Here is a 16,189-nt window from a genome sequence, read left to right on the forward strand (position 1 = left end):
ATCGCGTCTCAGACTTGACGCATCCCATTGTCCCCACACCCCTACGTGGCGCCTCCATTCCTGCACTTCCTTGGGCCATAGAGCCTTTCATCATTTTATGTTTTCACACTCCAGTTCCAATCTGCTGGTGAATCTTGTTGGCTGTCCCCTCAAAGTACCCGACCACTTTTCCCCACATCTGCCCCTCCCTGGGACCAAGCCACCACGTACCTCCTGAATAATTCACTCATGTCCTCGCCGAGCTCCTGGCCTCAGCCCTTGCCCCCTGCAGTCAGTTGTCCAGCAGTGCTTTTCCTTAGCACAAGCAGAGCCCTCCGGTGGCCCCCGTCTCGCACAGGTCACTTCCTCACCTCCTTTGAGCCTCTGGTCCGGTGTCACTTTCTCATGAAGCCTTCCTTGATTGATTTCTCTAATTTTGCAGCCTCTGTTCCCCCAACCTTTATTTTCTCTAAAACACGTAGCATCATCTGACACATAGTCTGTTCATTTGTTGGTTGTCTGTCTCCCACATTCCCTGTAAACTACCCAGCATGTCTCCCGACGTATAGTTGATGCTCAAAAAATATTTAAATGCTAGGTAGTTTTATCCCTGTTTTACAGACAGAGTAATTGAAGGTCTAAGGGCCACAGACCCCAGAAGTGCCAGGATGGGGATTAACACCCAGACGTGAGCTTAATTGCTCTGTCTGCTCTTTTTCTTGTGAAAAAGGACAATAATAGGTAAGATAAAGAGTTACCATGAGGAGGAAATGAATACTGCACAGGAAAGCACTTTGCAGGAATGTTACTTATCCGATTTATTGAGAACCCTAGCCTTTTATGTCTGTGTTATTCAGCAACCCACCCCAAAGTTCTTTTGTGTTCTCGGGTTTTTATTTGGGAGTAGCTGACACTGCCACCGAATTACATAGTTTCTTCTTCCTTCACCCTCGGTGAGAGAAGTATGTACACGTGTTTGTGCCTGTCAGCTTCCGTCTGTGGCTCTGACCCTCCCCACAGGCCGGCCGGTCGGGAGCTCCCCGACCTCTGAGGCCGGTCGGCAGCGGGGCGCTGGAGCCAGCATGCGTGGCTGTCACTGCTCATGTCTGTGTTCCCGGGAAGGCGCTTGTGTTATCAGCTGGTGCCTAGCGGGTGTCGGGAGCCCCATCCCGCTCAGTTCTCCTGGCAGCCTGCCCAGCCCCTGTCCCCGTCTCTGCGGCAGACAGAAGTGAGGTGATCACGGCCCATTATGGCTAAACCCCAGGGACGTACGGTGAAGTGAGCACACTCCATGAGCCACAGAGCTGCTGTTCTCGGCACGCAGTTTAGGTTTCCCTGAACTCAGGGCAGCTTCCCTGGGCTCACGGCGTAGAGCATGGAGTGGTGCAGCCCTCCTGATGCTTCATGTTTATAATGACGCAGCCAAGAGAAGAGCTGGTGGAGATCTGCCCCACATACACCCTTCTTACGTGTTGTTTATTCATTTGTGTTCCTGATTTTGCAGTAGGAGAAAAACGCAGCCATTTTCTCAGTGAGCATCTTACACCGCCTTTTCTGGAGACAGGAGAGCTGCAGGGCTTTGAAAAGGTGGACAGCGTGGAGGATGGGCGGGCAGTCTCTGGCCTCCATCCCTGGGAGCGGCCCTCCAGGCGGGCCGCCACCTGGGCCGGGTGTCTGTCCTTGCATCGACTGTGTGGGGAGGAGCGGGTGCAGCCGACACAGTCTGCAGCCACTTAACGGGCGCCCGTGCAACAGCCTGGGACATCCTGGGGGCCTTCTTTCTGAGCAGCCTGGCCCACCATGAGAGTTCAAGCAACCTGCAGTGCGTCTTTAAGCCCAGGACAGCTTCTGGGGGTCGGAGCAAGTAAGGAACAGGCTTTATCCTCTGCCAAGTGAGACAAGCACCTGGAGGGCCTGTGCTTCTGCTCACATACCCTCCCTCGTCAGCCTCCAGAGTTGACGGGCAGGAACCCGCCGTGGACTCTTGACCCTGTGTCCCGTGACTCCATGGGATGGGCCGGCTACCTGGAGGCAGCTGGGTTGGATGGGAGGCAGACAGAGCTGGGTCTGAATCCCAGATGCACTCTGACTTACTACCTGGGCCCTTCCCTTCTCTGAGCCTCAGTTCCCTTGTCTGAAAATGGGATAAAAGCCGCAGTGCGGTTTGCGTGTTTGTAGAGGGCTTTAGTGCGGTAGCCTGACAGGTAGTGAGCCTTCGGGATGTGATAGCTACTGTTCCTAATTGTGGGCTGTCCTGGAGGCACTGTCACTGTGGGGTCATGCAGAGAGGATGGGTGCACTTTGGAATTAGGTCTGAGTTCAGATCCTCGGTCCATTCATTCACGCAATATTTAATGAGTGATTGTTATGGATTTTATACCAGGGTTGAGACTCTGCTGGTTTCCTAATGGTCTTTGATCTTGGGCAAGTCACCATACTTTTCTTTTTTCATAAATTTATTTATTTATTTTTGGCTGTGTCGGGTCTTTGTTGCTGCGTGCAGGCTTTCTCTAGTTGCGGCGAGCGGGGGCTACTCTTTGTTGCGGTGCGCGGGCTTCTCATTGCGATACCTTCTCTTGTTGCGGCGCACGGGCTCTAGGCATGTGGGCTTCAGTAGTTGTGGCATGCGGGCTCAGTAGTTGTGGCTCAAGGGCTCTAGAGCGCAGGGTCAGTAGTTGTGGTGCACGAGCTTCATTGCTCCGTGGCGTGTGGAATCTTTCCGGAGCAGGGATCAAACCTGTGTCGCCTGCATTGGCAGGCGGATTCTTAACCACTGCACCACCAGGGAGGTCCCCATACTTTTCTGGATGTCATCTTCTTCACGTAAAGTGGGAGTGAGAGTGCCAATCTTGTGTTGAGAATGAAATGAGCATTTCTAAGTGGTAGCTAGCTGGTTTATTATCTTCTGCTATAACCTTTTCTCCTCTCCTGTAGAATTTTCTGCTGTAACTCTGTGCTTAGTACATGAGATGACTGCTTGTCCTCCAGCTTTGGTGTTCGATCCAGAGATGCTTGCTGAGCACCTGTTATGTGAGAGGCGTCCTGCCAGCCCAGGGCAATATTATTACTAGCAAGACACATTTGCTCCCAGAGGAGTGCTTAGTCCAGTGGGGACATCAGGGGCCCAGCCAGTTAGGCGGCGGCCACTGGTCGGTGCTGAAATAAAGGCATAAACCGAGTGCCGAGACGGCACTGAGGACGGAGTGCTGAAGGCCAGGCACAGGGGTGACCAAGGACGAGCGTCTATACCAGGAGGATGCTGGTGCATGGGGGAGGGCATGCGGCAGAGCTCCTGCACGGGCACGGGCACGGGATGTGAGCGTGTGGGGTGGGCACTCAGGCGTGTTGGTAGCCGTGGGTCATGTGAGGTATGATGAGGCTGGAGAGATCCATTAGGGCGGGGCTGTGAGGGCCCCGGAGCCCTCACCGTTGTGAGTTGAGGCTGTGATGTGGGGAGCTTATCAGGGGGCTGAACCTGGTGCTTATTGCATGGGGCACACACAGCACTGCCCAGTTAAAGTGCCATGTGAGCCACTCATGGAATTTGAAGTTTTTGAGTAGCCCACGTTAAGACAGTGAAAAAAAAAAAACAAAAAAAACCCCAGGTGAAATTAATTTAATAATACATTTTATCGAACCCAGTATATCCAAAATGTTATCATTTCTTGTAATTAGTATGGAAGATTTTAATGAGACAGTTTATATTCTTTCTTTTGGTACGGAGTCTTCAAACTCTGGTGTGTATTTCACACTACAGCTCAGTTTGGACCACAGCCACATTTCCAGTGCTAGTAGCCACATGTGACGAGTGGCTGCCATACTGGGCAGTGCAGCATTAGCCTGTCTGGGATACGGGAGCTGGGGGTGGTCGCTGTGATTCTGAACCTTCCCTCAATTGCCCAAGGCAACCTTCTTCTCCCATCAAGCCTCTGGGAAAACCTGCCCAGCAGCAGACTGGTAACCGGTGGTTTTCAGCAGGGAAGAGAGAGAAACTGGGGGGTTCCATCACCCAGGGGTTATATGGTTCAAAGCCAAAAAAAGGGCAGCATTCCCTGGTACCTCCCTCCGTACCTGTATCTGCAGTGGAAAACCCTCCCTGGAGAGGGAGTTACTCTGTACCATTTACTGAGCATCTGGCTTGGCCTGTTAATCAATACCTCAGATAATACTTCAGTCTTTCTCCCCCAGTGACTCTACAAAGCAGGTTTTCGTATCCCATTTTACAGAGGAGGAAAGTCAGGACATGAGAGATTAAGTACATTGCCCAGGGTTGTATAACTAGACACAGCAGAGCTGAGGCTCAAACCTGGTTTCAAACCCACGTTCTTACTTCTGCTCCTGGCTGTTTCCCTAATAGGTTCTAAGGCTGTCATGTACATTATGATTTCTAAGTAGGAAGAAATATACATAAGGATTTTAATAAGCGTGTGTGTGCGTAGTATATGTATATATATGTATATGGAAAAAAGACTGGCTCAGCCAAAAAATCATAAAATGATTGTCTGAAAGGATGTGTTTCCCCTTCCTCTCTGCCCCCCCGCCCACCTGCCCACGCACCCTGGGGACCGGTTGGAACATTCCAGTGCTGACCTGTTGCCATGGGCTTGTTGGTGGGGGAGGGGCACTGGTGGAACTCAAGTGTTTGTGAAGTTTCCGATCCCTTGGTTAGGGGAGCCCGAGGCAGGGGGTGGCCAGGTGGCAGTCGTGGTCGGGTTGTGAAGCTGGAACTCAGCTAGTGGCTTCCCTGTCCTGCCTGGGCTGCTTGCTGGGAAAGAGCCAGACTGCACCTTACAAGCTTCATCTCTGATTTCCTCTCTGCAAGGGGCTGGTGAGCAATGACTTGGCCCCAAAGTGGGTAAAGGGCCGGGAAAGTACATGGGGAAGGCACTGGAGGATGCTGACTCTTCAGGCTTCGGGGTCAGGCTGATGTGTGTTTGCCTTTTGACTCTGACACCCCTAATTCTGTGACAGTGGCAGGGCTTTGGACTCCTCACTTGCAAAACTGGAGTAATTAGCCGGGGCTCCTTCACTGGAAGGTACAGAGACCCACTGGAGCCAGCTCAAGTTCAAAGAGACGTCTATCCTAAGAGTCAGAAACAGGCCAGCATAACTCAACTCAGGAGCCTGTATAGAGCTGGGCCTTGCTGGGGCTGTGCTGGAAAGGTAAGAGCAGAGTCCCCCGTGTCCGGCTCTCAGAGTGCTCCCCTCGCCTCCCGTCTCCTCTCCCCAGCTTGGCTTCCTCTATTGTCTTCCACACGTGGCATTGGATGGCTTCCCCGGTGCCCCCATCCGCAGGATTTTCCAGCTTGTGTGCCTTCATGTTTCTTGGTTTAGATGTCTGAGATAGAGGCTGATTGGTCCACTCCACTGAAGTTCCTCTGGTCAGTTCTCCAAGCCGCCGGATCCAATGGCCGCTGCTTTAGTTTCACTTTGTCTCGGCGGCGTTTGGAAGCCGTGCTCTCTTCTTGACTCTTGGTCCCTGGGTCCACACTTGTTTTCTCTCTTCACTTGCGTCTTCTCCACAGGCTCCTTTGCTTGCCTTTCCCCTCCTGTTCTCTGACTGTCACATGCTCAGGGCTCGGGCCTGGCCCTCGTCTCCATCTACCTTGTCCTTGGTGAGCTCACCTCATCCATGGCTGATGACTTCCAAATATAGATCTTCAGCTCAGACCGAGCTCTTGACTCATGTCCTCAACCACCTCCTTGATATTTCCATGGTGATGTCTAATAGGCACCCTCACACATGGATAGATGTGAACAGAGCACTTACATGTCCTTTCTCTAATCCATCGCCCCTTCCTGCCATTCTCCCTCCACCTCATAAGGCCGGATCACGATGCAGCCAGGTGCCCAAGCTCCAGACCTTAGGTCCACCCGTTATTCTCTTTCCCTCACGTGCCATGTCTCATCTGCCATTAGGTACCCCCCAAATAAAAGCCCACTCCATCCTCCTGTCCATCACCACGGGCCCTCCCTGCCCTGCTCTAAGGGCCTCCCTTTTCATTCCCCTGTACCCCAGTCTCCGCAGACCGGCCAGAGGAGCTTTTTGAAACTTGCACCTCCCCGTGTGAAGCCCTTCAGTGCCGTGTGCTGCTTTCGGAGTGAAACCCGACTCCTCACGGTGGCCCGCCAGCCTAAGGATGGCCTGGCCTCTGCGCCCTCTGCACTTCCCCTCCTGTCACCCTTCTGGTTCCTTCCGCTCCCTCCTCTGCCTGCGGCTCTTCCCCAGCCTGTGTCCTGCTGGGCCCTTTTCCCTCGCCTCAGCTGTCATCTCAGAGGTGTTTTCCCTCCCTCCTCACCACTCTCTCTTCAGCCCCAGGGAGAGTGCGGGGCTGCGGTTTGAGGCCCACAGCACAGGTGAGTGAGATCAGGGAGGCCACCCACTGGAGCCTGACCAAGACCCCAGACTTCAGGCTGGCGTGTTTGTCCTTTAAATCCTGACCCAGACCGGCACTGTCCCAAGTGACGAGGCCTTTTTTTAAGCCTTGGAGAACTTCTGAATGCATCTCACAGGTGTCAAGAGCTGGTTGTCACGGGGGCTGCTGCCTATGCTTGTCCGCCACACCTCTGCGAGAGGATGCAGCCAGCAGCCGAAGGAGCGGGGCTGGGGCCCTTGTTAACTCTGGGCCTCTGGGGCTACCTGCCTGCGGCCAGTCCTCTGTGGGTGTGTGTGTGTGTGCGTGTGTGTGTGTGTGCCCTGTGAAGGGTCCTGTGGGAGAGTCCAGCGATGGGTCCGGTGAGGGGCCCTGTGGGGGGCTGGGTGACGGGCCACAGTGGGGTCCTCCTCTTTTCACAGGCCATTAGGTCCATAGGGAAATGGCTACAAATCAGGGTGCTGCCAATGGCCTGTCTCTTTTTAGACAATCTCGTGAAGCTGTGTCAGGGAGAGAACAGACCATGGCTCGGCTCATAGCTTTGGACAAGGGATGCCATCCACTGCTCTGTTAGATACTCTTTACAGACCAGCTGACTGTGCGCAAGACGTTTTTCCTCTTGCCCCTTGGTGTCCTCATCTCTGAGCGGGGGTAACGAGCCTGCCCGTCTCCCCGCAGGCTGTCTGTTGGGTGGGCTTCAGGAGCGTCAGCTAACGTGGATCCGGTGCCTTCTCTGTGCCAGGTGCCGTGTTACCCGGATTCTTGTCTCCTCCTCACCACGGTCCTGCGGGCGGGGCACTGCCATTATGCCACCTCCCTGGGGGGCGGCTGAGGCTGGTGAGCTCCGTGAGCTCTGACCAGGGCCCCAGAGTGGGCAAGCGGTGGGGAGGGAGGAAGCGGCTGCGTCCGGCTGGCCGGCCCGTCCTGCCAGGTGTGGGCGGGCCAAGCACCATGTGGAGTGTTTTCTTTTCAAATCCTCAGTCACTCCTTCCGAGAAATTGTCCTCACTGTTCACATGATGACATTGAGGCCTCCTGAAGCCCAAAGCCATTCAGCCCGGAAGTTGTATGTCCTTAGTTTGAACCCAGGCCTGCCTGCAAGTTCTCTGAAAGATTTGAAAAGGAGAATTTGTAAAGCCGGGGGTTCCTACACCTGTCAGGTCTTAAGGAAGTTAAGAGTGGCTATTTTCAAAAGCCTGATGGAAGGCTTAAATTTGCCTAAATGGGGCTCTCCAGAACGTTAATATTTGCTTTTGGCTGGCATCATGTCATTCCAGGGCAATAATTTCAGCCCTCTTGCACCAGGAGAAACTGCACCTGATTATGGAGAATAGGAAAAAATTTCCGGGGTCCAATCGGGGATGAGAGGAGTGGTGAGATTAGGATCCCTCTACCGACAGGGAGATTCACACAAGACTTTTCCCGCCTCGGAACCCACATTCCACGTCCTGCCTGCCACTTGACACGTTCATGTAGGTGTAAATGTCATCTTCCTCATCAGGGTGGTGACAGGCCACCCACTGTCCTGGGGCAAAACTGGGTATACAGTATCATGATACAAAAGTCTCTCTGTTAGAGGAATATTATGAAGGACATTTGTCTTTTTCATTTCCCTGCCCAGTAGCCAACCCCCCCCCGCCCCCGCCGACTCCTTCACTGTGTTTAGAAACACTCCCGCTGTTTATAGAGGTTGGAAGGCTAGGCTGCGGGTATATTGGGTCTCAGCTTGGCTGGTCACATGCACCTGGTGACACAGAGAAGCCAGGGCCCTGGAGAATTCGTCCTGAAGGCAGTGACAGCAGCTCCGTCTGGTTTCCAGGGGCAGTAGTTGTGGCCTCAGTGCCCCCTGCTTCAGTGGCAGTGTCCAGGTGATGATACAGCCTGAGGCCTCCTCCAGGCTCGTGGTGTGAGTGGGGCTCAGGTGATGGCTGCACAGCTCCTTGCCCTGCTTATTTCCTGAGCCAGGTCCTCTTTTCTGGGGATCCTATGAGGTGCCAAAGGCCTCTGTGTAAACTCCATCTCAACTTGAATCAGCCAAAGTCTGTTTCTGTTGCGTAAAGCTCAGAATCGGACTCGTATGGAGCTGTTGCTCTATAGTTACCCACGGCCTTTGATTCATCCCCCAGGCCCCTGACAGCACCGCTTCACCACCTGAGCACCTCCACGGGGCACAGAATTTACGAGATCCTAGGTTGAGTGGGTGGCTGGACCGGAGGCTCAGCTGATCTCTCTTTATCGTCTGTCTGACCCAGCTCTCGACTCTGCTTGCAACCTAGGGTGCACCCCTAGACCATGGGCTCTGTGAGCACAGCCCCGCGTGTTCCACCTCTTCCTCCACGCCTCGAGCAGAGCCTGGCACATAGGAGGTGCTCAGGAAGGTTTGGGTGGATGGGTAAAGGATCAAATGGAGATCAGAAAAGTCGGTGCCTCCGGGTTCTCTTCGGCCCCAGTGAGGCTGCCGCAGCCTGCAGTCAGGCCCTGGGCTCGGGCAGGAAGGGAGCCACGGTCCTGGGATCTGCAGGCTGCCGGCGGTTCAGCGCTGGAGGTTAGCTGGGGAGACGGTGGGATTTAGAACAGTGAAGTAAATAGGTGGAGCCTTGGAAGGGAGAAGGGTGCCCCCCTTTCCGCTGAGTGGAGGCGGCATAGTTAGTGCTTCCCAGTCCCTTTGTGTCATGAAAGCAGTCTTGTTCATCTGGTGCCCAGCACCTGGCCAGCTGCCCCTGGAGCTGAGGGGCCCTGTCTCAGTGTGCCGGTCACCTGTGCACAGCACACCTGCAGAAGCGCTGACGGTGATAGAGCCCCAGGAGCGTCCTGCTTAGCTCCACCACCCACCACTCAGAGGGGCTACGAGACCTCTTCTGTCCTTAATCCTTGGGCTGCTAAGCTGCAGATATCTTCCTGGTTTAGCGTTTGCCTTTGACTTTGCGATTCCTTTTCCTTTCAGTCTGTTCATTCTTGATCATGGTTCTCTCTACAGGAGATTCTGCACCCTGACCAGAGGAGCGTGACCCTTCCTTCAAATCCCTCTCCAGACGCACCCTCCTAGCATCCCCTAGGAAAGATGCGGCAGCTCAAGGGGAAGCCCAAGAAGGAGACGTCCAAGGATAAGAAGGAGCGAAAGCAGGCCATGCAGGAGGCCCGGCAGCAGATCACCACGGTGGTACTGCCCACGCTGGCTGTGGTCGTGCTGCTGATCGTGGTGTTCGTGTACGTGGCCACGCGCCCCGCCATCACCGAGTGAGGGACCTCCCCCCCAGAGCGGAGGCGCGGGAGGGGAGAGCAGAAGAAGAATGGCTTTCATCTGCAGAGATTTTCCTGATGCTGAGCTCTGAGCCAGAGGACCCTGTCTTCTCTGGTCTGTGACTTGATTAAAGTTTCTCCACTTTTCTTGGGAGGGAATAGGGAACGCTTTATCAGTGAATGTGCCACACACCTTATGGTCCACTTCATGTGCCTTTCAGACTTCAAAGCCGTGTGTGTGTGTGTGTGTGTGTGTGTGTGTGTGTGTGCTTCTCGCCTACAATCGATATGTAGCTCCACCTGGTGAGAGGAGGAATCTCTGGGTCATGGATCAGTTGGAATCAGTGCTCACCCCATCCCCTTTGCTTTGAACATGACTCTTTGCTACATGTGTTCATGATTTCCAAAGGGACTGTATTTCTTCTCTGTGCTTCATGTGATTTGAAATATGTCGACTCAAAAGTGAAATATTTATTTTTTGAATAAAGGAGATAATAGCCTTAAACTGGATGTTTATCTTGTTTTGCCAGGAGGTGGCCTTGCTCTCCCGGGAGCACAGGAAGGTGCTGTCCGTGCGGGTCCCCTGGCTGGGAGGTATGTCCCTCTCACCTCCAGTCCTCTGGGCTTTCTCCGTCTCCCCCCTTCACTCCCTGCTGTGAATCACTTCCGGTAAAATTGTGTTTTTTGACGGGCTCGTTTTAAGATTGAGAGCCTCTTGAGAGGGCCAGAAAGGATGCATAAATTGGACTGTTTCAGCAAAAATAAGAGTTCTAATTGGAATGAGACCACAACTGCTTTTGACACCAGTTAGCAAACAGCAGCAACACAGATGTGGTCCTGGAGGTAAAGGTCAGGCTTGGTTCAGTTCCTGCAGAAAGGGTACAAATTGTCAACAGTCCAGCTGAGTTTGGGATGCAAATTGGCTGTGCTGGAAGGGTTGCTTCATTGTATTTTAGGGCATCGTTAGCCGTCCTGGTGGCTGGTGGAGTGGGCCCCTTTTGGAAGTCAGATTCATGGTTACTGCTCTGAGGGTGTCTGCTCCTCTGTCATTGCTGATTACGGGGAGATCTGTGGGGAGACAAGTGCTTGTCTAATCTCCGTGGCTGCATGACTCGCTCACTGATTGCACAGGCGTGTTCTGGGGGCATGGAGCGTCTTGGAGTGAGTCTCTAAGAAGACGAAGCAGCTGCTGGAAGGAAGGGCTCCAGCTGAAGCTCGGATGCTGGGCTGGGCAGGGCCGACGGAGCTCTGCGGGCCTCCGAGGGAGACCGCGTGCTGCCCCCCACTCACTCCAGTGCCTGTGGCCCTGGAAAGAGATTCGCTGAAACATTTATCAAATGCAGAGGCTGCTAGCATCAAGTTCCCCTTAGGTTTCCGTTTTCCTCCCCCTTATTTGGTTCTCTGAGGAGCCTTAGTGCTTGCTGGTCTGAGAAAGCCTGGAGCCTCCTGCCCCCAGGACGGCTCATTGGGGTGAAGGAGGGGGCGGGGCTTCTGCACCATCCCTGCCCTCACGATGGCCACTTAGCCACGGAATGCAGAGCTCCGCCCCTCCCTCCCCAAGGACAGCCTGTGTGAGGACAGCCTGTCCGCTCCAGAAGGAAGAGCCCAGGCTGTGCTGGGTCCTGGCCTCATCTGTGTTCAGTTTCCAGCCTACCCCTCAGAGCTGTGGATTTCCCAAACCCCCAGAGCTCAGTTTCCCCATCTGTAGTAGGCAGTCCAGGCACTTTCAGGGAAGTGGGCCTCTAGGGGAAACAAGGCTTTTAGAGCCAACCTGACTTTTTATGCAGGTTTTGCTGCCAGCACCCCTCTCAGTCCACTTCCTCCTGTGAAAATGGAGGCTCTCTTGCCTCGTAGGACTGTTGGGAGGAATCAATTGAAACAATACATTTGTGATGCCAAGTCTAGCACCTGGGATGTAGTAGTTACTCTGTAGTAATTTCTAGCATTTGACATGTATTCATGTAATACAGGTAATGTATACATGCACTGTTTTCCACGTATTAACTCATTTATTTCTCATATAGCCCTAGGAGTAGGTACTGTTAGCACTCAGTTTTACTGCTGAGGAAACTGAGGTGGGCCAAAGGACTTGTTGCTGTCATACAGCTAGTCAGCGGAGGAACCCAGGTTTGCTTATTTTAATGCTTTTGTTATGGGAAGTTTCGCACATACACAAAAATAGAACGGTAATACAATATACCTCACGTACACCTCGACCAGCTTCAGCAAACCGCAACACGTGGCCACTCCTGCTCGCCCATCTCCACTGCCCCTCACACCCAGACACCTTCCTGTGCACATGCACACCGGATTATTCTGTAGCAGGACAGGAGATGGGATTTAAACCTGGGCAGTCTGGCTCCAGAGTCCGTGCTCTTCATTATGAAGACCTGTTACCTCTTAATAAACACTAATTTCCCCCTCTCCACTCTCCCAGCCTGAAGTAAGCTTTCCTGCCCAGGTGTGTGAACAGCCCTCACTTGCCCACAGCTGCCGTGAACAACCTTAGATGCCATCTTTGGACCAACAGGCCGTAGTTTAGCTTTACCCACTGAGCGTCTGACACCCTGCTCAATCTCTCACCCTGTAGCGATCAAGGAGAAATACCTGTTTCGTGGGCTCCTTAGAAAAGCATCTCAGTATTCGTGCTTCGGACATTTCGGGTGTGACGTGAAAAGAGCCTGAGGTTTGGGGAGCAAAGACACGTGTGAATCCTCACCCCGCCACTTTCTAACCAGATGACCTCAGTCAGGTCCCGTGACCTGAGCTGTAGTTGCCCCACATCTGTCAGGTAAGGTTCATTTTAACTATGTAGAGGATGTTGGGAGGATAAATGGAAATAAAAAAGGGGTGTGACATTGTTCCTAGGACATTGTAGATGCTCAATAAATAGCCATTCTCTGTTTGTCAGTGCGTTCAAACCTCACAGGACATGCATGAAGGAAGGCCAGCCTCCCAGGGTGTCACTTGCCAGACTGACACAAGACCTCACACTGGATGACAGATCCTGAGGTGCTTCTGGCCCTTATTTTCTCCCACTGTTTTTCTCTTTTGTTGTCCATCGGGAAGCCTGGTGGAGTTGCACTGGATTTTCAGGTGAAGGCAATTACCAGGCAGGCTTGGTGAAAGCAGGCTGAAGATGGACTTCTGAAAGTTAACATAACTTTGATGTGAGCCCCCTCCTGGCGGGAACGAGGTGCCAATTTATTGTGGACTTGCTGGGTGGAATCGAACGATTCTCAGGGTAAACGGTACTCTCGTGTGGAGGCCCTGGGTGATGATTTGAGACACCAGCTTCCAAACTGGGCTCAGTTATTCAATGGCTTCAAGGCAAAACCGAGTGATTTATTAGGAGTTTCACAGAAGGTCATGCTGGGGTTCTGCAGCAGGATCTGGGGCTCTTGGCTTTCGGGGTCCTCATTTCAAAGCCTAACATTTCTCGAAGAGCAAATTCCAAAAGAGGAATCAGATTAGAAACAGGAATAGAAACCATTGTCGTTGGTTTGAAAGGCGTCACTTGTTGTCTTTTAAGAAAATCATACCAAGATGTATTTGTGTATCTGCCGGTTCTAAAACCACCAGCTTTAATTCCTTCTCAGTCGGCTCAAAGGCAGAACAGCACACGCCTGTCTTTCCTTCCTGCATCCTTCGTGAGGTAACAGGAAGGAAACCTGTAGCCAGACTCATCTGTAAACTGGAGATGGTTTTTAACACCTGCCTCAGGTTTGTTTCGGAAGATGAACGAGATGACTGTCTTTCCCTTTTCCCCCAAAGGGTCTTACATCATTATTTACTTGCTAGAGGTAGAAAAAGAAGGAAGTCAATTATGGCTCTTGGATTTCGTTTTGGAAGGCTGCCATCACATATATGTGTGTGTGTATGTATTTGTGTTTGTGCATATACATGAATATATTTATCAGGTGTAGCTCCGTGTTGAAAATGCCCCACGTGCTCTGTCACCGGAAGATGTCTGCCTTACTTTGAATGCAATTTCTTTTTCGGGAACCACCTTTAATTCTGTGTTCTCTACAACAGCGGTCCCCAACCTTTTCGGCACCAGGGACTGGTTTCGTAGAAGACAATCTTTCCGTGGACTGGGGGTGGGGGGATGGTTCAGGTGGTAATGGGAGCGATGGGGAGCGGCTGTAAATACAGATGAAGCTTTGCTCGCTCACTGCTCACCTCCTGCTGTGTGGCCTGGTTCCTAACAGGCCGCGGACTGGTAGTGGTCTGAGGCCCTGGGGTTGGGGACCCCTGCTCGACAATATTTGTCATGGACTCGCTTAAGCATTAAAAATCAGATACAGAATCTTTGGATCAAGGAGATAGATGAGTACCTTCCTCAGCTCTTCCAGAACATCTGTACTAGGATTGGGTAGGGGCTTGCACATCCTCGGAGGCCTGTCCCACCTGCCCCTGTGCCTCAGAGATCGGGGAAGAGCAGTTGTGCATGTATGTCCTGCCTCACCCACTGCATCAGGCTTAATTTTTCCTTATGAGTCTATGTCGTGCAGTAGCCAGGCTGTCCTCTTCTGTTCTGAGTATTTTCTCATTACTCTACAAGGCAAATGTTTCTGACTTCAGAGTATGTCAGTTGGGTCATCTGTATTATCCCCCCGCCTGCCAGTTCTGTGGAAAGGAGCCAGTCTTTTCAAAAAGATTTTAATCACTTCAGCTGTTGAGTAATAACTTCAGGAGGGTAGACCAGAGTGAGCTTTGGGTGCTCAGTGATGCCACGGTTAAGGGTCTCTCTCCTTCTTTTGTTCACTTCCTAATCATTGCATGAAGGCTGTCTCTTTGAACCCTCCCAGGAAGGAAACTTCTCCAACCTGTGACTGTTCCTTTTCCAACTGAAACAAAGCACAGCTGGCCACACGGATCACAGCCACTCTTGCAGAAAGCACAGTGAACTCTTTGGGATAAGGCCCAACTCCCAAGGCATCAACTCGTTTGGATTGGAATAAATTAAGAAAGCCCGTGATGAACTCCTCCTGCAAGGCCCTCCACCTGGAGTTACTTCTGCCTCTTACTGCATTACTGGTTCATTGAAAGTCTTCCATTTAGTTCATCCACCCACATTCTCCAGAGACATTGTAATTCCCTGCCTCACACAGTCCTCCCAGGTTGGGTTTTAAGAGATGTAGCAATATCTACAAAAGATATATTTAAAGCAAAATTATACTAAAGATTGAAAATTTAAAAGATGGAAAAAATATGTGTCAGGCAGATTGAACAAAAGCCATGGTAGCAGTTGTAACATTAGCAAAACAGTTATAAGATGAATATGCCATAAGGGGCAAAGGATGTCATATTAGTAGTAACAAATGATATTTTATCATGGACATGTATGTTGCCATCAATATAGCCTCAAAATATATAAAGCAAGTGACTATCACCAGACTAGAAAGTTTTAGTTGAAGATTTTAAGATATACCGTGCAGAAATGGATAGATCAAAAGCTGAAAAGAGCAGAGATATAGATTTGAATTGTAAAATTAATGAACTTGATCTAGTAGATAAATATAGATCTTTTCACTCAAGAGAGAATAAAGATTTTTTAAGAGCACACATGGTACAGAAACAAAACCTAGCTTAAACATTTTCAAATTTGATGAAAAATATAAACCCATAGATTCAAGATGTAGAACAATTTCAAGTAAGATTAAACACAAAGAAAATGACACTTAGGTAACTCAAGGTCAAATTGCTGAAAACCAAAACTAAATTGTACTGGGGTAGAAATCAGAGAGGCCTCAAACTTCTCTCTTTTAGTATTTGGCACTAGAAAAGCCATGCTGACAAAATTCTCAGAAGGAAAAAGCCCAACCCCAAACCTTTTTTTGTAATTTTCCTTTGTATATTGTTCATTTAACAAATATTTATAGTGCAGCTATGTGCCAGCTACTGTTCTTGGCATCGGAGATACACCAGTGAGCAAAACAGACACACGTTCCTGCCTGTGTAGTGTATACTCTAGTGAGGGAATATGTCAGACTGCCACTTATGTTTGAGTGTAATACATCAACGTTTATAAACATGGGAGAATTAAGGACTGTATTTCTTATGAGCATTTCATGAAAAAACTGCAAGAGGATAAGCTCCAAACAAGCGGTAAATGAGAAATCACAGCAAAGGAATTTGCTATAGGATGAAGACAGGATCCACAGTGGAAGTTACAGTTACAAAAGTTGGAAGTAAGAGAAGGTAAGAGGTGGCATAAGTATTCTGATTTCTTACTCTTTTATTATTAGGAGTAAAAAAGTTCATAATATACTTTATCAATTTATTTATTTATTTTTGTCTACATTGTTTCTTCGTTGCTGCACGTGGGCTTTCTCTAGTTGCAGCAAGCGGGGTGTGCGTGCTTCTCACTGCAGTGGCTTCTCTTGTTGTGGAACACAGGCTCTAGGCATGCGGGCTTCAGTAGTTGCAGCACGCGCGCTCAGTAGTTGTGTCTCGCAGGCTCTAGAGTGCAGGCTCAGTAGTTGTGGCGCATGGGCTTAGTTGCTCTGCGGCACGTGGCATCTTCCTGGACCAGGGCTCAGACCTGTGGCCCCTGCATTGGCAGGCGGATTCTTAACCACTGCACCACCAGGG

At 51.1% G+C, this 16,189-nt stretch overlaps 2 long non-coding RNA genes across 2 annotated transcripts in view; both read left to right on the top strand.

The window, feature by feature from the left end:
* Positions 1 to 9,407, top strand: part of LOC112390347 (uncharacterized) — a 64,630-nt gene extending 55,223 nt beyond the window's left edge. Inside the window, exon 3 of the long non-coding RNA XR_003001250.1 lies at positions 9,330 to 9,407. This is a non-coding gene — a long non-coding RNA (uncharacterized LOC112390347). The remainder of the gene's footprint in view (positions 1 to 9,329) is intronic.
* A 716-nt stretch (positions 9,408 to 10,123) lies between these two features.
* LOC112390332 (uncharacterized) lies at positions 10,124 to 14,469 on the top strand. The gene is made up of 3 exons (XR_003001245.1): positions 10,124 to 10,186; positions 12,183 to 12,383; positions 14,404 to 14,469. It is a non-coding gene; the product is annotated as an uncharacterized LOC112390332 (long non-coding RNA).
* Positions 14,470 to 16,189: the final 1,720 nt, after the last annotated feature.

This window comes from Neophocaena asiaeorientalis, unplaced genomic scaffold (assembly GCF_003031525.2).
Source record: "Neophocaena asiaeorientalis asiaeorientalis breed wild unplaced genomic scaffold, Neophocaena_asiaeorientalis_V1.1 scaffold143, whole genome shotgun sequence".
NCBI lineage: Eukaryota > Metazoa > Chordata > Mammalia > Artiodactyla > Phocoenidae > Neophocaena > Neophocaena asiaeorientalis.